The following is a 20147-nucleotide window of genomic DNA, read 5'->3' as shown; positions in this document are numbered from 1 at the left end:
TCACGCCTAAAGTCTTTTAGGCGTGATAACTGAGTTATCACCGCTTTGTGAACCAGGCCCTATATCTATACGTACATTTGTACTAACGCTATATATTTCAAACATATACCGGGGTAGTGCAAATGCTACTTAGAACTTGCCTGTTGTTTCCCTGTAGTTATTGCAAGGGTTAATAAACCAGTGCTAGATGTCTCCTGGAAACTAATTAGAGGTCATATAACTTCTGTGAGGAGGTGCAAACACTTCTGATAGCAGAATAGTGATGAAAAGGTCAAGGAGGTCATCATTTCTCTATGTGGGAGCTCAATGCACAGCAAGAATGTAAGTGTGTTGTTAAAGGGACCTGAGCTGTGTCATCAAAAAGAAAACTGGATTTACCTGTGGCATACTCCAGCCCACTGTAGCCTGCGAGGTCCTCCGCAGTACCGCTGGCAGCTCCGGTAATGCTCCGACTTTGTGTGCTCATCCCTGCTGCGTACCTGACGTGTCATCACGGCGGCAGCCATAAGAGTCCTGCGCATGCGCGGTTCAGTCTTTAGGGACTCTTACGGCGGCCGGCATGGTGACTGCGCATTGGGTACACAGCGGACAGACAGACACAGACTTCACCCAAAAAGAGCACATTACTGGAGCTACCAGCGGAGGGGGCCAGGAGGATGCCGGGGAAAGCGCGGGCTTCTGTTGGCCCTAGAAAATGACAATTTAGAAGTAGGCAAGGCCGCCATCAGAATTTTCTGGGCCCCATACTGGGCAAACCTATTGGGCCCCCTTACTCCCTTGTGCCTCCACTTATCAAATCACAATCTGATAGGTAGCGTGTAGTAGCAGGTAGGTAGTAATAGGTGTATTGTAGTGGCCAGCAGGTGTCAGGAGCGGGGCCTCTTGGTGTAGCAAGCCTCCTCCACCTGACTCACAAGGGGACGTGGCCAAACCCAGGGGCGGGACCACAGCATGATGGGGAAAAGCCACAATGCATTGCCACGTGTCCTCCAGCCACACGGCAGGGGGAGAGGGGATATACAGCAGCTGGTATAAAAGGCATTTCAATGCACAGCTCATGTAACTGAAAGGGGCCACGCCGTGGGAGTGATTGACAGCTGGGGTCTGTGTGGAACTGCCACTGTTTGGGCCCCATACAGCAGTGCCTCCTTTACCATTGTTGTTACAGATACAATTATTTATCTAATATGTTTTTTTTTTCACTTCAGGTTTGTTTTAGATAAGCTGGACTAGGGAGGTGTTAAAGGCATACGCAGAAAACGTGTGCATGTTTTATCCAGTTATGTCAGGATTCTGGGAAATTAAGCTGTAGACAAATGTATCAGCACACCGATTTTGCGATAATTCACACTCTTTGATTGAGCCATGTGTTCCCACAAGGGAAAAGCCGACAATTGTTTTGGGGGCCACACAGGGTCCCCCTTCTTCAAGGCGTGTGGTAATTTGTCTACAGTTTCATTTGAGACGCACAGCCTATGTCTCAGTGTCAAGCACCAAACCAATCTTTTGATTCTGTGCCCTTCATGATCCTTTTACTTCTGGAAAATTAAGTCTGGCTTTTTTGTTGTCCCTACTTTGGATGTCACATGTCACATCTGCTTGATCCACCTACTGGCTGAATCCAGGGAGGAGAGGCAGGAAGTTATACTACAACCGCTTCCTGTCCAGCATTTTGCTTTACCCTCATGTTGAAGGGTGACAAGCCCTGGCACGCACCCGCCAGGGTATGTTGCCCAGGACTTTTCTAAGCATGGTACAGTGTTAGCGGACAGACTAAACAGCGGATAGAACTGTGACCGAGCTAATGAGCATAAACAAGTTTTCTCCAGTCTTTTGTGAACTAATTCTTCTCTCTGTAGTCTTTCGTTTTTTTGCCTTCGCCGCAGCTACGTGGGAATAACAATGCCGAGCAATAAAAATAAGAAATGTTATATTGTTTTGTGACTCAGCAATCATAGGTGATCTGAGCTTTTTGAATAGCTAATTTTGCAGTAAAAAGGCTAATTTGCATGCCCATTAACAAGCCCATCAATTAAAATATCGCTGAGCCATCCCTGCAGTAAAAACCCCATTATCATAGCACAGAACTCGTTGCCGGATCTCGGCGTGTCGGCGCCCACCCCTCCGAGAGGGCGGACATTGTTCATTGCTGGTAAAATTCCGTGAGTTCTGTATAAAGGGCAAGTGAAGTGAGAGGTATATGGAGGCTGCCATATTTATTTCCTTTTAAGCAATACCAGTTGCCTGGCTGTCCTGCTGATCCTCTGCCTCTAATACTTTTGGCCATGATACGCATATCAGATGTTTCTGACATTATTGTCAGATCTGACAAGAATAGCTGCACGCTTGTTCCTGGTGTTATTCAGACACTACTGCAGCCACATAGATCAGAAGGGCTGCCAGGCAACTGGTATTAAAAAACAAATAAATATGGCAGTCTCCATATACCTCTCACTTCAGTTGTCCTTTAAGGGATGCGGATTGCTGGACGAGGCATTCTAGGTGATGTTTGGAACCATCTATAGATGTGGCCCCGGCATTCTTCGTATACTTTTAATATTAATAGTTTAAAGAGGCACTTTAATGACATATAGTGCAAAAGTAATACACTATTTAGGTTACCCAATTTTATGTTAATTATCCTGGTTTCTGCAATAGAAACACTTCCTATATATCTATATATTGCTGAATATTGGTTGGTAACCCCACCCTCCCAGTGATGTTTATCCTAGGGCCATGCTGTCACGAAGCCTTCTCTTTGCAGTGCACTCTGGGAGACCAAGTTGTTGTTTCTGCTCACTTCGGAATACGCAATCAACAACAAGCATTCCACAGTGATACACCTTGCCAGCAATAAGGATATTGCCAGCTATGATAAATATAATACTGTAAATCAGGATGAGGAAAGATTTTACACTGGGCAAGCACTGACTAAGGGCCCCTTTATAGCGAAAGTCGTGATCTCCATACAAAACGATCACGATTTTCTTCCTTAAAAATAAGTGCGGTTTTTGCAGCGAATTGCGGCAGCTATTGAAAATGCTATAAGAGGCCAATCGCAAAAATGCAGCATGCAGAGCTTTCGCAAACTGCCGTAAATTGAAGCATACCGGTGGAAAAGGGGCGTGGCGATTATCATGTTAAGTGTGGTATAAAAGTACGGGGTGTCTTGGCACCTTGACAAAGAAGACCAGAGACAACGGGAGCTCAAATAGCGCAATATGTAATGTTCAGATTAAGGAATATAAGCAAAGTATAGAGCTACTCACAAGGGTGGCGTTGCATGAGGGACAACCGACCACTTGACGCAGGTGGAGAAATTTACCCGGCTCCACTCTGGGTGTCCAATGGACTAGTCGTGGTCGTTCCCTTTGGAAAAAACACTTGCTTGCCTCCACAACTGCAACCACCATGTGGAGCTTGGAAGGACCTCTCCAAACTCGAACGGTTGGGGGTGTAAACAGCACAATTGGGGAAAGAGGCACCCGGTGGTATAAAAAACTCAGTTAAAAACCATTAAAAACGAGAAAGAGGGACGTGGCTTACCTCAATAACAACAGTCACACAGTCAACACAACAGTCAGTAAAATGTATTAGAATGGGCAACACGTTTCGTGGAACTAGGCCCACTTCCTCAGGCCAGTACAGTGCCGAAGGGATTGATAGCCAAGGTTTGGAGTGCCTCCAGGTTTTGGAGGAGAGAAGGAGAGACTCCCCTGCGAGGATGAAGACGGGAGTGCATGAAGCCACAGGCCAATGAAGGAGTGCCCGCCAGGACAGGTGAAATGCTAGTCTAACAAAGGCTCTGCTAGTCTGACAAAGGCTCTGCAGGGGTCCTTGGGAGCATGATGGGGGAGACCTTGGGAGGGGGGGTTGAAGGTGGGGGGGGGGGCACAGCACTCAGCTCAGGGCCCTGGGTTAATTGCTGAAGTTACCCATGTGGTAGCGCCGGCCCTGTGCTCTCATCTACGACAGTTCAAGTAGAATTATGTGATCTGTTTGATCAGCTGATGAAACTGCAACACCCTGATTTGCTACAATCACTTCCTGCTTTAGCGCTTGATTGTGACAAATCAGAGCCTTGCAAATCTGTCACCTGATCAGAGTGATCACATGCCTCTCCGCAAGCCCCATCAAGCCCTGATCTCAGTCCGCACAGGACACCGGCATTCTTTTAGGAATATTTTACAGTACAAAATCATTTCTTTTCTTTTACACCTCAGATTTTGCTAATTGTTTCACACCCCAGAGCTTCGTGTCGGCTTAACCTTGCGGAAAACCCGAAGAAATCAATCGCCGATCTCAGGGCACCTCTCCGAGGACGGTAGCTGAGAGGAAAGGAACGCTTATGTTTGCAAACTTGGATATGTTAATAGGAGTAAAAGGTGTTTTTTTAAAGGATTCTTACTCTTTAACCATCAAGAAGGAATCTAATAAGAAAGACAAAACAAGGAGGCTGAAAACAATTGCATTTGAGGTTTGATGAAGAGTACGGCCTGTGATCCGCCAAACCTCACCTCTGGGTTCCATAGATTAGCGGTTCAGAGGAAGATGACAGCAGATAATGTGCAGCGTTTTTCTGTCCTTTCCTCACGTGCGGAGGGGCCATCAGTCTCCGCGCACCCTGGGACATTAAATCAGCGGCACACAGCTTTGTGTATCCACAAGGTTGAACTTGCAGCTGATGATAATGGGAAGTTGAATTGAAGCTTTGCGCTCTCCCTGGAGGCAGCTTTCCCTGAATGCAAATATGAAAGTTCATCAATACTTTACTGTGATGTATCTCCCCGACTGTTACTGCATGCTAACGTCCGACTCTTCCTAACGGGAAAAAACAGGGGCATGTGACTGACGAGCGCGGGCGGCACAGCTGGATCATCCACAAGGCAAACCTAGGCAGCTGACTAGGGGCTAAAGAGAGTCTAGGGGCCTTATAAATAGCGAACAGCAACAACTTTGCACATGCAAACTACTTAGCACCCTAGTTTGCACGTGCAAAGCTTTTAGGCGTGATACCTGAGCTTTTTGTGACTCAAGACCGACATTGTCCACATCGGAGAGCCACGGATAAACAGACAGGATGACAGATCAGATCTTATCGTTGTCTTTTAGACTTGGCTTTTTGAATGCATCTGTTGTCTCTACAGCATAAACTGCTTCCACTCACACATTTTTGATGCCAGGAACCAGAAAGCGCACAAACTTGGTCACTGAGTGTCTGTGTGTCATGGTTAGAAAAAGCGGAGCCAACAACAACCAAATACATGCCTGGGCAACACCGGGTCATCAGCTCGTAGGATATAACTTATATTACTTGTATCTTTATAAATAAGATGATTGTAAGTCAGGGTCATATAGATGTGAGTTTAGCAAACACATTACAGTGGTTTTCAAAATTAAAATTTCTGCACTGTAATACCACTTTAAAGGGTACCTAAAATTATTATTATTAATTTATAAAACGTCAACATATTCCGCAGCCTTAGGAACACCCCTGAGCATGCCCAGAACTCAGATCCTCTCCTGCACTGCTCTCAAGTACTTCCAGGATCACGGCCATTTTGGAATCTTCAATGCGATTTAGTGAGGGTAAAACATCTAATGTTAATCAGGGAGCTGAGCTGGTGCAGATAACATGTATTTTTTTTTTTCTGTTACGTTCCGCCTCAGGTTTTCTTTAGCTTTGGCTTATAATTTTGCTTTAAAGCGGAACTCCGACCAAGAATTGAACTTTATCCCAATCAGTAGCTGATACCCCCTTTTACATGAGAAATCTATTCCTTTTCACAAACAGACCATCAGGGGGCGCTGTATGACTGATATTGTGGTGAAACCCCTCCCACAAAGAAATTCTGAGTACGTACTCTTGGCAGTTTCCTGTCTGTGAACCTTGTTGCATTGTGGGAAATAGCTGTTTACCACCTGCCATCAGTAAAAATGTCACATGTAATAATAAATGTCAGAATGTAAATCAGGGATTTAAAAGATTTTACAATGGGCAAACACTGACTAAATCATTTATACATAATTATTGTAAAAATAAAGGCACTTTTTTTATTACATTATTTTCACTGGAGTTCCTCTTTAAACAAAATTTCAGCCACACCCCTTGCAGGCTTGTAGGCAGCACGGTGGCATAGTGGTTAGCGCTCTCGCCTTGCAGCGTTGGGTCCCCGGTTCGAATCCCAGCCAGGTCAACATCTGCAAGGAGTTTGTATGTTCTCCCTGTGTCTGCGTGGGTTTCCTCCGGGCACTCTGATTTCCTCCCACATCCCAAAAACATACAGGTAAGTTAATTGGCTTCCCCCCCAAAAATTGGCCCTAGATCATACATGCACTACACGATACATACATATGACTATGGTAGGGACTAGATTGTGAGCTCCTCTGAGGGACAGTTAGTGACAAGGCAATATACTCTGTACAGTGCTGCATAATATGTCGGCGCTATATAAATACTTAAATAAATAAAAGAAATAAGTGAACCAAGTGTGATGATGTCATCACATCACTCCTCCCCAGGCCAGACCTGCTGGGAAGACACTCCTAGGTGGACACGCTGCACAGAGCCGGGACAAGGTCCTCCAGCACCCAAGACTGAGACACCAAAGTGCGCCCCTCCATCCCTCCCACTCCAGCCATCACACACTGATTGCTATTAGACTAAAAGGCGCCCCAGGGCCCCCAACACCTTAAAGTGGATCCGAAATGCAAAACTAAGTATAACAAGTAACTTGTCTATAGAGCTTATCTAAAGTTTAGATGGTTTACTCAGCAAATACTGCTGCAAACAGTTTTAATAGAATATGATTATTTATTCCTGTGATACAATGACAGCAGCCATGTTGTTTTTAAACATTACACAGAGGCAGGCTTATCTGTATCTTGAGCCATCAGCCTAATCCCCCCTCCTCCTCCCTCCTCCCCTCTGCCTCTGAAATCAATGGCTAGTAACACCTCCCCCTCCTCCTGCCCAGACTGAGCTCCCATGAGCCCTTGCTACTGCCAAGGCTCTCTGAAAAGCTGTGGGCGTGGCTTGTTTAGTTTATAGGGAATTAGAGTATAAAAACAAAAACAAAAAAGTATTTGGCTTTAGGAATGCCCTATAAACAATAGGAAAGGAACACAATTATGCAATGTGTAAAAGTTCACCTCGGATCCACTTTAACTAGTAAAGGACCGCGCTAATTGAAATCTATGCCCTGTTTTTATGGCTATCTGGCTGCCAGGGCATAGTTTTCAATACACCGACGCCACGTTCTCGGCGCTGTCTCCCCGCCGCAGTTTACTCGCTCTGCCTTCTCTATAACGGCAGAGCCCTGTGATCCGGTCAGGGGACGCTTTCATTGGCTCCTGACCCTGCTAATCAACGTAAGCAGCTCCCATTGGCTTACTTTGATAGGCAGACCGGCTCACAGGAACTCTGCCATCATAGAGACGGCAGAGTGGATAGCTGAGGTTCCCGGCGTGTGGTGTGGACTCTTGTGCGGCAATTCGTCGGTATTCGTCGTTATTCCGCCGTTTCTTGTACTAGCGGTCTCTGGTGCTTAAGGAGGCAGAGACTGCTGGTACTTAAGTGCTTAATATCTAGTTATCCGGCTTGCAGTCACTGCCATGTATTCTCTTTTCTTATTTCTTTCTGCTTCAAACACAATAGGGGAATGATAGCTGAGTGAATTATGCGCCCATCGTACACTGCGCCCTGAGGCTGTAGCCTCTCTTGCCTCTGCTTCGGCCTGGCCCTGTCGCTGCCTGATGTAAGGCTTGCCTACAGTGCTATTAAATTAGTGGATGTGATGTTTATATTATTATGATTAAATGTAAGATGCATACTGATGAGTCTGTGTTTCTGGAGTTTCACTTTAACCACTTCAGCCTTCAGTGTTGTTTCACATTATGTATCCGAGCAACTTTCACCTCCCATTCATTCGCCAATAACTTTATCACTGCTTATCACAATTAATTGATCTATATATTGTTTTTTCCACTACCAATTAAGCTTTCTCTGGGTTGTACATTTTGCTAAGAATTATTTTTTTCTAAATGCATTTTAACGGGAATATTAAAAAAAATTGAAAAAATTCATTATTTCTCAGTTTTCAGCCATTATAGTTTTACAATAATACATGCTACCATAATTAAAACCTATGTATTTTATTTTCCCTTTTGTCTCGGTTATTAGACCATTTAAATTATGTCTCTATAACAATGTATGCCGTCAATATTTTATTTGGAAATAAAGGTGCATTTTTTCAATTTGCGTCCATCACTATTTACAAGCGTATAATTTTAAAAAAATTATAGTAATATACTCTCTTGACATGCATATTTAAAAAGTTCAGACCCTTAGATAACTATTTATGTTGTTGTTGTTTTTTTTAATTGTAGTTTTTTTTTAATTTGTTTTTTTTTGGAGTGGGGAGGTAAACAGGTAATTTTAAATGTAATTGGTTGTGTTTAGTTTTTAAAAAAAATGTATGTAGCTGTAGTTTTACTGTTTGGCCACAAGATGGCCACAGTCATTTTGGGGTTTTTCATCCTGTAAGCGAGAGCTCTCGCTTAAGCTCAACACACACCATACAATCTTGGTTGTACAGATTTACCAAATCTATGTAGTATAAGGGCCAACAGATTGAAAATACCTTAAATGATTAATTGGATAAGCTCTTATACTGCAATAAAGTGGTAAGATTGAACAACCAAGATTGTATGGTGTGTGTTGAGCCTTAGATCAATGAATGGGTGTTCCCATTCATTGATCTCCGGGGCAGCGGAAGGCGGTGGGAGCACGCAAGGGAGCGTGCCCGGCTCAGCTACAGCAGGGCAGGCTATCTGGATGGATATATCCGTCCAGATAGACCTAAGTGGTTAATATTGGCTTTCATTTATGCAAATAAGAGGAAATCAAAGCCGCGTCTGAGGCCAGAGGCTCTTTTCAGGGTGGAGGGAACTACAGACGCACCACTATGCCAGTCTGAGCGGCCATTGTTTCAAGATCGGTGTCAAAGTCCTTTTCTAGTTCAGATGAGTCCGAGCATAACCCACTTCTCATTTTAATTCAATTACTCCATCCTCTGGGAGTGACAGCGGACTTCTTTTAACCTTGCCACATTAAAGAGTGCTGAACTTTCTCTGTCTCCTCTTTATTCTCAGCTTATGTTAGTAACCAGCTCATTTCAATGCGGCCGTCATGCGCTTGATGTGGTTCCTAATATGTAAAGACAAGACGCCTTTCTGGGGAAGAGAATCAGTAGAAAGCGCTGAACAGAGCGGGGGGAGGGAACAGAGGGCTTATCGGGGAAGGCAGTGCACAAAGAAAACATAGAGAAGTACTGTAACTCGAAGCGACCAATCAGATCGCACCATACTGCCACCAGCTCTTCCAAGAGCAATAACCACAAAAAAAGAAACAATGTTTAAAGTGAACGTCTATTCTCCTTAAAGTGAACCAGAACTCAGAACTTCCTCTCTGTTCTAAAAGATAAGCCACAGCATAATAACCTTTAAAGAAAAACATTTCTTTGTTACAGCTGATACAGTCTATTTCCTGCTTTCATAGAAGCAGACGTAGGGTTAACATCCTGTGTTTACAAATTAGCTGCTCTGCCGAGGCACCCAGCTGACACAGCTGAGGGATAAAAAAACAACTTGTGATTAGTCACAGATGAGGGGGAATTATACAGGCTAAATTATCTAACTACATACAGAGTGCCTTTCTCAATGTTTTCCTTCTGTCCTGTTCAGGTCCACTTTAAAGGAAACTGATGAGGTAAACAAGTGTATCTATCCTCCTTCTCCTATTTTTTTTTTTTTTAAAGAGAATCTGTACTGTAAAATTCTTACAATAAAAAGCATACCGTTCTATTCCTTATTTTCTCCTGGGCCCCTCTGTGCTGTTTCTGCCACTCCCTGCTGCAATCCTGGCTTGTAATTGCCATTTGTATCCAGTGTTTACAAACAAAAAACATGGCTGCTAACCAGAGTGTGATAGGCTGAGAGAAACTCAGTCTGTGACTCATACAGAGCCTGCAGGGGGCGTGGAGAGGGTGTGTATAACTTCTACCTATCACAGCAGAGCAGCACATTCTTGCCTGAGCAGACAAAGCTGAGAAAGGAAAGAAGATTACATTATATAACAGAGATAATACAGCCACTGTGCAACTAGGAAAGGCTGCAGTAAGACAGACCACATTAGAACAGGTATAAGAACTTATAAGATAGAAGAAATAAGGCTGAACATTTTGTTGCAGAGTCTCTTTAAGGTAACCAACACCTCCAATCTCATCTCATTGATTGGACTTAGTCCATTATTCTAGGGGTTCACATACTTTTTGCACCTGCACTGTGAATGTTTACATGGTGTGTTAAAAAAAACAAAAAAACATGGAAACATTTAATGATGTGTGTGGTATTAATTTAAGGCAGACTGTGATTGTCTCTTGTTGTGACTTAGGCCCCGTTCACACTTACGGTTCGAGTCCGCAAGTGTCCGGGGGTCCGGGTCCGGGGGCCGCAAAGAGACCATACGGGTCTCTGCGGTGGCCACAAGTTGCGGATCCGGAATTTATCAGTTCCGGCTACAATAAAGTAGCCGGAACTAGATACATTGCAGTGCCAGAAAGGCACCGCAAGCATGGAGGATACCGGCGTGTAGTCCGGGCCCCCCAAGTGGCATAGGACCGGTGCTTGAAGCATCCGGTCCTATTGCCAGTGTGATGATAAACATCTGTTTCTCATTGCACAGCATGGCCGCATGTTCGGGTCAGGATCCGGCCCGGGTCCGCAGCTGCACCGGGACGGACTGAAAAATAGAGCATGTTGGAAAAAAAGCCGGATCGTCCCGGAGCTGCGTTCCCGGATCGGATCCGGACGTCGCACGAGTGTGAATGGATACATTGATTAACAATGTATCCATTCACCATCCGCTGTGTATGGAGCGTTCCGGGTCCAGGGAAGCTGGACCTGGAACGCTAATGTGAACCGGGCCTAAGATGAAGATCAGATCACATTTGTGCAGAAATCCATATAATTCCAACGGGTTCACATACTTTTTCTTGCTACTGTTTCGGGCACCTCCACCAGAGTTATCATTTGGTTAGGGAAAGGCATGCGTGCAGGGTCAGTTAGGGTTAGGCATCAATGGGGGGGTCAGTTAGGGAGTGCGGTAGGGAGATGGTCTGCTAGGGGTAGTCATCGGTTTTGAAGTCGGTTAGGGTTAGGCATTGGTTGGGGGTAGGTTAGAGGTAGAGGGAGGGGTTGTGTGAGAATAACGTTAGATTTAGCGTTTCTAAAATATTGGTATAATGTATCGATATTCTATTTACAGATTACCACTGCCCGATCAGAGGCGTATCTAGAGGGGTGCAGGGATGCCTCATGCCATGGGCGCCACAGCACCATGGGCACCATGCCTGCTCCTGTGCTGATCCGCCATACCTGCTCCCATGCCTCTCTGTCACTCAGATCTAAAATCAGATTAATTCTGTTATCTGAGGAACATGGCTTCTTAATGTATGAATGTAGGGCGCACTTGGCTTAGTATTAGAAAAGAGGACAGAGAGGAAATAAGAAGAGCTATTTCTAAAAAGGTAACTCCAGCAATATCCCGAGCCAAAAAACACAGGCAACCACAACACATGTACACAAGAAAGGATGCTGTTTTTTAAAGGGAAAGGGGGTTTCTGACCAGAAGGGGGGCGGGGGCAATTTCAGTGTTTGCCATAGGCTCTGTATTACCCAGATACGCCCCTGTGCCCAATAGTAGAATATGGTAATTTTAACAATATTCAGTGCCGGATTTACCATAAGGCACTGTAGGCACGTGCTACAGGCGCCGGCTGATAGAAAGGCGTCTCACTCCCCTCCCAGAGCGCCTGCCTCCTTTCCTCCTATGCAGAGTCCTAAGCGGTGTGTAAATGAGCTCTGGCTACCTAATGCTAAGAGGCACCTGTAGCTACCTATGATGGACAAGGTAAGTGAGGGAGAAGTGGCAGCTGGGACAGCCAGCACACTTGCAGTTGGGTGTGAGGGGGTTTTGTAGGATCCTTGTGGGCGGAGTCTAGGGTAACAGGACATCTGTGCCTATAGGCTCCTGTGATGTAAATCCGAGCCTGACAATATTCTACTAGCCACTGTTTTCGGTCCTCAAATTTCCTCGCTGCCTTTTTTGTATGTAAGCCACTTACTAATATCTCCCACCGATGTAACAAGGTGATCATTCACCAGTCAGCGGTTTTAATGCTGTGGCCAATCAGAGTTCCCTTTATAACACAGAAGCATAAATTGATTTACTGCAGTTGTATGAAGTGCAGAGCAGGCAGCTATTGTAAGCCTTTAAGAGTGAAGACCGAATCTCAGAATGTGTTCAGAGTTCTGGGAAGAAAGTCGGTCTAGCCGCTAACAATTTCTTTCCTTGTCGCTCTCACTTTTCCCTTTTCCAGAAGTAATACAATTTGTGCAGCAGAAAGAACCTTGTTGGATGAACTTAGTTGGCGTTTTAAAGACAGCTGTCAGAAAAAAAGGACAAAAATATTTCTGCTCGCTGCTGGAAAATGACTGACGAGGAAGGTTTGTGTCGCCCAGTTTATTATTAGATAATTGAAGCTCAAGTCCAAAAAGTTCCACATTGCAGAGAACAGATTGATTTTCACTCCGCTTACACTGGCGTAAGAATGGGACTTGTACAGAGTGAGGGGAAAACAGTTCATAGCCCAAATATTCAACAATCTGACGCTAGTCTTCATGGCTGGATGCCACAATTTTTACATTATTAGCATCTGATTGACAATGGTGCAGCTGTGGGCCCCTGGCAGGGCCGGTGCTTCCATAGGGTCAGACTGGGATACTGTCCAGGTGCCAAGCTTCTTGTGTCAAGGTCACAAGTTTACGGTTAGTACAGTATTAATGTTTACCCAGGGCCCCATTATACCTAAATCCATCTGTGGCCCTAGTGCAAGTTTTACACTGGGCCCCCCTCAAGGTCTAATAACAATTGATATGGAGCATCAAAACCTGCCAACTGCCAAATACATCTGCAGTGTCAGAGAGGTGTAAGCAGGTGAAGGAACATTTTCAGTGTCAAAGAGGTGTAAGTAGGGGAGGGAACAGCAGCAGTATCTAAGAGGTGTAAGCAGGGGAGGGGAGGTCTGCAGTGTCAGAGAGGTGTAAGCAGGGGAGGGGACATCTGCAGTGTCAGAGAGATGTAAGCAGGGGAGGGGACATCTGCAGTGTCAGAGAGGTGTAAGCAGAGGAGGGGACATCTACATTGTCAGAGAGGTGTAAGCAGGGGAGGGGACATCTGCAGTGTCAGAGAGGTATAAGCAGGGGAGGGGACATCTGCTGTGTCAGAAAGGTATAAGCAGGGGAGGGGACATCTGCAGTGTCAGAAAGGTGTAAGCAGGGGAGGGGACATCTGCAGTGTCAGAAAGGTATAAGCAGGGGAGGGGACATCTGCAGTGTCAGAAAGGTGTAAGCAGGGGAGCGGACATCTGCAGTGTCACACTGTCAGAGAGGTATAAGCAGGGAAGGGAACATTTTCAGTGTCAAAGAGGTGTAAGGAGGGGAGGAGACATCAACAGTATATTAGAGGTGTAAGCAGATGAGGGGACATTTACTGTGTCAAAGAGGTGTACGCAGGGAAAGGGAAGTCTGCAGTGTCAGAGAGGTGTAAGCAGGGGAAGAGACTTCTGCTTGAGGCTAGGGGCACACATAGCAGAAATGCTAGCTTTGCGGAAAACGCTACGTTTTTGCTGCTAATGGGAGTCTATGGGCTGCAGAAAAAAAACGCATATGTGTATTCTATGCATTTTAATACATGCGTTTTTAAAAACACATTTTTTTGCATAATATTCAAAAACGCATCCAAAACACACATAATGAAAGTCAATGGAAACGCAATGGTATGCGTTTTTCATGCGTCTTTGCTAAAAAAAAATGTTTGCAATGTATTTCTGCTTACTGTTGTCTTCCTAGTGAAAAAATGCATACAAAACGCAAACACACAAAAAACGTACAAAAAAACGTACACAACATAAACATAAAACATGACATAAAATGCTCTCCTGCCTCCCCCTTCCTCACTCACTGTCAGACTCCTCACACAGCACAACAAGCTGCTTGTCCCCAGTGATGACCTCTTCACCTTGCTTGCTCTCCTATCGCTTCTCTTCCTACTCAGACTGCATCCTGTAAGTATAAACACAGTACAAACATGCTGCCCCTGTAATCTCTGCGCCTGATGCAAGTGTTTCACCTTGCTTCATGAGAGAACCGGCCCTGGGCACACAGGACTAAAGATCTGTACAGTGGTGAGGGTCAGGTGATGTCACAGGGGACGATAGGATGTCCTTTTCAGCCATACACATCTGCGTGCCGTCAAAAGAGCGTATTTCCCTTCCTCCACCCCTCCTGCACAGCCGCTGCCTCGCACCTCATTCCTAATGACTTAAAGCGTGAATGCCAACTATCAAATTGAGTGAAACGCGTGAGAAATACTAAACGTTTCTCGCTGAATAATTTCCCCGTCTAACGTGCAGGCGTCACACCGAGTGTGTGCGCCAGACATGAAAACCGTGAAGTCAACTTTTGTCCCCCGTAAACACGGCTTGAAGAGGTTTACATTGCGCCTCCTTGTTGTGGAACAACCTCCTGCAATTTATTTAACCTGCTATAATTTTATTTGGGATGCATCTCTCTGATATATTAGGAATAAATCCCTACAGGCTCCTGAGTACTTAACCTGTTTACTAATGATCCTCCTGGATTCCGATAGTGGCAGCAATGAAAGAACTTCTCTGCTCACAGGGCCGTGCGAGAACTTCCGCTAAGTCCTCCTATATCGTCCTGAAAAGACATTTATCGCAGATAATAAAAAAGCTGTTTTTTTCTACAGTTTGTTTGTTTTTGTAATTATTAATAATGCCTGGGCCCTAGTAGGCATGTAGGGGCAAGGCTACCACCTCCTCTAACCTGCCCCCTGCAGGTGGGTGGCTAGCAGAGGAAGCCAAAACGTTTACCTTGACTGCGTGCCCATTTCAGCTTAAAGGACCAAAAACTGTAAAATTTAAAGTGCATGTAAACATAAACAAATGTTTCTTCCAGAGTAAAATGAGCCATTAATTACTTTTCTCCTATGTTGCTGTCACTTACAGTAGGTAGTAGAAATCTGACATTACCAACAGATTTTAGACTAGCCCATCTTCTCATAGGGGGGGTTCTCAGGGTTTTTTTTTTATTTTTAAAAGCACTTAGTGAATGATAGTTGCTTTGTCCAACTGCCAAATTAGTGTGCAGTGAGCAAGGAAGCTGGCCAGCATCTTTGTATAAAGATTTTTCAGGGAATGTATTTATAAATAATAAATCCATGGTGCGAATCCCCTATGGAGAGATGGACTAGCCCAAAACCTGTCGGTAATGTCAGATTTCTACTACCTACTGTAAGTGACAGCAACATAGGAGAAATGTAATTTATGGCTCATTTTACTCTGGAAGAAATGTACTTCTTATTTGTATGTATTTTAAATTTTAAGATTTTCGCGACAGTTCCTCTTTAAGAACAAAGGACAACAATAAAAATGATTTCTCTTTACCACACTACAAAGCAATGTCATATTTGTTGCAGTCTCTTGTTGTCTCTGTTAAAACTTTTAAAAAATAGCATCCAGTGGTAATTGTCAGTCTGTAACCAATCAGTTGGATCCATTTTGGTAAGGGGACCTACTTTTGTGCAGGAGAGCGGGAGTGTTTCCCATATAGCCTGTTGTTGAAACGCATCTTCTCCAGGCACCAAAATCTGACAGAACCGACAGGTTTTGAGCTAATCCATCTCTACATGGGGGATTCTCAGCTAGGCTTTTCTTTTTTTTATAAAGACACTCCCTGAAAAGCATTTATACAAAAGATGCTGGCCAGTCTCCCTGCGCGCTGCACACTTTTTTGGCAGTTGGACAGAGCAACTGTCATTCACTTTGTGCATTTGAAACTAAACAAAACCCTTAGGGTCCGTTTCCACTATTGCGTTGCGGAATCGCCGGCGAATCACCGCAGGCAAATCGCATGCGGGTGCGATTCCGCATGCGTTTTTTGCCACGATTTCGCATAGGTTAGGGTGATGCGATTTTAACCATGTCACTGTCTGTGTGAATTAACTTGGGTACCTATGCGAAATCGCATGCGAATTCGCGGCAAAAATGCATGTGGAAAACGCATGCGATTTCCCTATTAAATACATTAGCGGCGATTCGCCTGCATTCCACACGCAGGCGAATTCTGAGGGCTGTGCTGTGCAGAAAAATCCTGCACAGAAAAATGCACAGCAAAACTGACAAGTGGAAACAGGCCCATCCACTTGCATCGGCTGTGCGAATCCGCATGCGGGCAACACATGCGCATTCGCGATAGTGTGAACGGGCCCTTAGAATCCCCTATGAGGAAATAGGCTTGTCTAAAACCTGTCAGTTATATCAGATTTCTACTACCTACTGTAAGTGACAGCAAAATAGGAGAAAAGTAATTTATGGCTCATTTTTCTCTGGAAGAAACATACTTCTTATTTGAATGTGTTTACATGTATTTTACATTTTAAGATTTTTGCAATAGTGGTCCTTTAATCCGTATTTTTCGGGATAGGGAATGCGGGACAGTTGCAAAATTCCCACAGGTTTGTTTATTGCTGTCTCTGTTTATCTTGGAGAGATGACTTTTGTACCGACTTTTTGCCAGGAAAATCCACCATCTCCCTTTCACTAGTGCGGTAAGAAAGGGGTTAACGGCCCGCTGTCATCCGCTGCGACCGGCCTTGTTCCGCCGCCCGCCGTTATTGCTGTTGATACATAACAGCCAGACAATGGTTGCCTCATTTGCTCTCACATCACACCTTCCTGGGCTGACAGCTGCACACCGGGCCCTGACCACGTCCAGCCGATCACACCAGACCCGGCACCGGCCAGTTCACAGATGTCTGTGGCTGGACTGTCGCCCGCTGCCGACCACCAGAGGGAGCCAGAAGCAGCCAAAAACTTGTGCCAGACAAGAGTGTCTCTTCATTGCCTGCGTTCTCTTGGTGTAAAAAGCCATTTCAATATATAGATTGTCCTCTCCATGGAAACCAGTGATTATTTCTGCACTGTGTGGGTGTAATTAAGAAAGAAGGCGCAGCGGGGACTACGGTTTTGGGATAGTATTGCAAAAGGCCAATACGAAGATCCACAACATGAATGACTGCCCGCCGTGTCCATGTTTTTTTCCTCATCTATAAAGCGTGGCATCAGTGGTCATTAATTGCCTGCGGCATATCTGATTTGGAAAGGTGTGTGGTTATTCTCTGCCTCGCTGATCTTCGGGCTGGTGAACTGCAAGTCCCAGCATAGCATACCATGATGCAGATACAGTGGCGTACCTAGGGCATTTGACACCCGGTGCTGGGTATTAAAAAGACACCCCCCCCCCCCCCCCCATTAAAAAAAAAAAACAGCAAATGTGGCATGCTAAACGTGACACGGCGGGTAATGCCAGGTGTAGGCTCGCTCCCCCCCCTAAAGTTGTCCTTAGTATAGTATAGTGGCACCAGTATAGCTAACAAAAAATGGGTGCGGTTATAACATGCGGCGCGCATTGCGCGCCGCGGCGAAAAATGGGCGTGGCCATGACCGGATGAGGGCAGAGCTAACTAATTTAAAGTGAACCCGGGATAAGAGTGATATGGAGGCTGCCATATTCATTTTCTTTTAAACAATAGGCAGCCCTGCTGATCTATTTGGCTGCAGTAGTGAACTGAATTACACCAGAAACAAGCATGCAGCTAATCTTGTCAGTTCTGACAATATTGTCAGAAGCCCCTGACCTGCTGCTTGCTTATTCAGGGTCTATGGTTTAAAGAATTAGATGCAGAGGACCAGCACAGCAGCCAGGCAGCTGGTATTGCTTAAAAGGAGATAAATATTGCAGCCCAATATTATTCTCACCTCGGGTTCCCCTTAAAAGTGCAACACAAAGACAGTGGGCCTTTCCCCAGAAAATTCACATAATTGTTCAGGTTTTCTCAAGAAAATACACGTAATGTGAACAGATTTGACCAGAAAATAGTTCAATTATGTCGGCAGATTTGCCCAAAAAACACGTTCAATCATGTCGGCAGATTTGCCCAAAAAACACGTTCAATCATGTCGGCAGATTTGCCCAGAAAATACATGCAATCATGTCGGCAGATTTGCCCAGAAAATACATGCAATCATGTCGGCAGATTTGCCCAGAAAATACATGCAATCATGTCGGCAGATTTGCCCAGAAAATACATGCAATCATGTCGGCAGATTTGCCCAGAAAATACATGCAATCATGTCGGCAGATTTGCCCAGAAAATATATGCAATCATGTCGGCAGATTTGCCCAAAAAACACGTTCAATCATGTCGGCAGATTTGCCCAAAAAACACGTTCAATCATGTCGGCAGATTTGCCCAGAAAATACATGTAATCATGTCGGCAGATTTGCCCAGAAAATACATGCAATCATGTCGGCAGATTTGCCCAGAAAATACATGCAATCATGTCGGCAGATTTGCCCAGAAAATACATGCAATCATGTCGGCAGATTTGCCCAGAAAATACATGCAATCATGTCGGCAGATTTGCCCAGAAAATACATGCAATCATGTCGGCAGATTTGCCCAGAAAATACATGCAATCATGTCGGCAGATTTGCCCAGAAAATATATGCAATCATGTGGCAACCTGGCCAGAAAACACTTCAATCATGTAGCAGACCTGGCCAGAACAGTCGATACACCTGCTAATATAAATTAAATAAAAATTTACTCACCTGAAGCAGCAGCAGACCTCCTGTCCCGGCCTCCGTCCGGCGCGCAGCTCTCACGATCCTCTGCAGCCAGCAACTGAAACTCCCGCGGTGAGAGCAGGGCTACGGGAAAATGGCGCCCGAAGCCCTGCATTGCAGACTCAGTCTCCAGAGCAGGGCTTCGGACGCCATTTTACTGTAGCCCTGCTCTGCCGCTGTTGGAGCTGCGGGCTGCTGCTGTCAGTGAACTGACACAGCGTCTATTAGACGCCGAAAATCAGTTCACGCTGGGGGTGCTTGGACAATATTAGGGGGTGCTTCAGCACCCAAACCACCCCCCTGGCACCGCCACTGCCCCAGTATAGCTAGTATAGTTGCCCCAGTATAGCATAGTGGCCCCAGTATAGTTTAGTGTAGCATAGTGGCCCCAGTGTAGCATAGTGGTCCCAGTGTAGCATAGGTGCCCCCAGTGTAGCATAGTGGCCCCCAGTGTAGCATAGTGGCCCCCAGTGTAGCATAATGGCCGCCAGTGTAGCATAGTGGCCGCCAGTGTAGCATAGTGGCCGCCAGTGTAGCATAGTGGCCCCCAGTGTAGCATAGGTGCCCCCAGTGTAGCATAGGTGCCCCCAGTGTAGCATAGTGGCCCCCAGTGTAGCATAGTGGCCCCCAGTGTAGCATGGTGGCCCCCAGTGTAGCATGGTGGCCCCCAGTGTAGCATAGTGGCCCCCAGTGTAGCATAGTGGCTGCCAGTGTAGCATAGGTGCCCCCAGTGTAGCATAGTGGCCCCCAGTGTAGCATAGGTGCCCCCAGTGTAGCATAGTGGCCCCCAGTGTAGCATAGTGGCCCCCAGTGTAGCATAGTGGCCCCCAGTGTAGCATAGTGGCCCCCAGTGTAGCATGGTGGCCCCCAGTGTAGCATGGTGGCCCCCAGTGTAGCATGGTGGCCCCCAGTGTAGCATGGTGGCCCCCAGTGTAGCATGGTGGCCGCCAGTGTAGCATAGTGGCCCCCAGTGTAGCATAGTGGCCCCCAGTGTAGCATAGTGGCCCCCAGTGTAGCATAGGTGCCCCCAGTGTAGCATAGTGGCCCCCGGTATGAGGGAAGCTTGGAAGGTGGGGTGGCGGGGTCCCCTCCTTCCGGCGCTTCCCCCTCCTAATTAGCAGCAGCCAGCAGCTTAGCGAAGCGGGCGGGGAGGACTTACTCACCTGCTCCAGGCGATGGCGCATAACGTCATCCTCACGTGACGCTGGTCTCTCTGTCGCTCACTGTGCTTCCGCAAATCAGGAAGCACAGTGGGCGGTGGAGAAGGTGGAGACCAGCGTCAGGTGACGATGACGCTATTTGCCATCGCCTGGAAC

At 45.8% G+C, this 20147-nt stretch overlaps 1 protein-coding gene across 13 annotated transcripts in view; it reads left to right on the top strand.

Moving 5' to 3' along the window:
- Positions 1 to 20147, top strand: part of CAMTA1 (calmodulin binding transcription activator 1) — a 1857772-nt gene that overhangs the window by 626389 nt on the left and 1211236 nt on the right. The window contains exon 1 of one of the 13 annotated variants that reach the window (XM_068238937.1): positions 12508 to 12567. The exons of the other annotated variants lie outside the window; for them this stretch is intronic. The gene's annotated coding sequence lies outside the window, so the exon portion shown is untranslated. Of the gene's footprint in view, positions 1 to 12507; positions 12568 to 20147 lie in introns of those variants that run through there. 13 annotated transcript variants of the gene reach the window in all.

Source organism: Hyperolius riggenbachi, chromosome 6 (assembly GCF_040937935.1).
Source record: "Hyperolius riggenbachi isolate aHypRig1 chromosome 6, aHypRig1.pri, whole genome shotgun sequence".
Taxonomy (NCBI): Eukaryota; Metazoa; Chordata; class Amphibia; order Anura; family Hyperoliidae; genus Hyperolius; species Hyperolius riggenbachi.
Note: the sequence above shows the minus strand (reverse complement) of the source record. Positions and strands in the feature narration are given on the sequence as shown.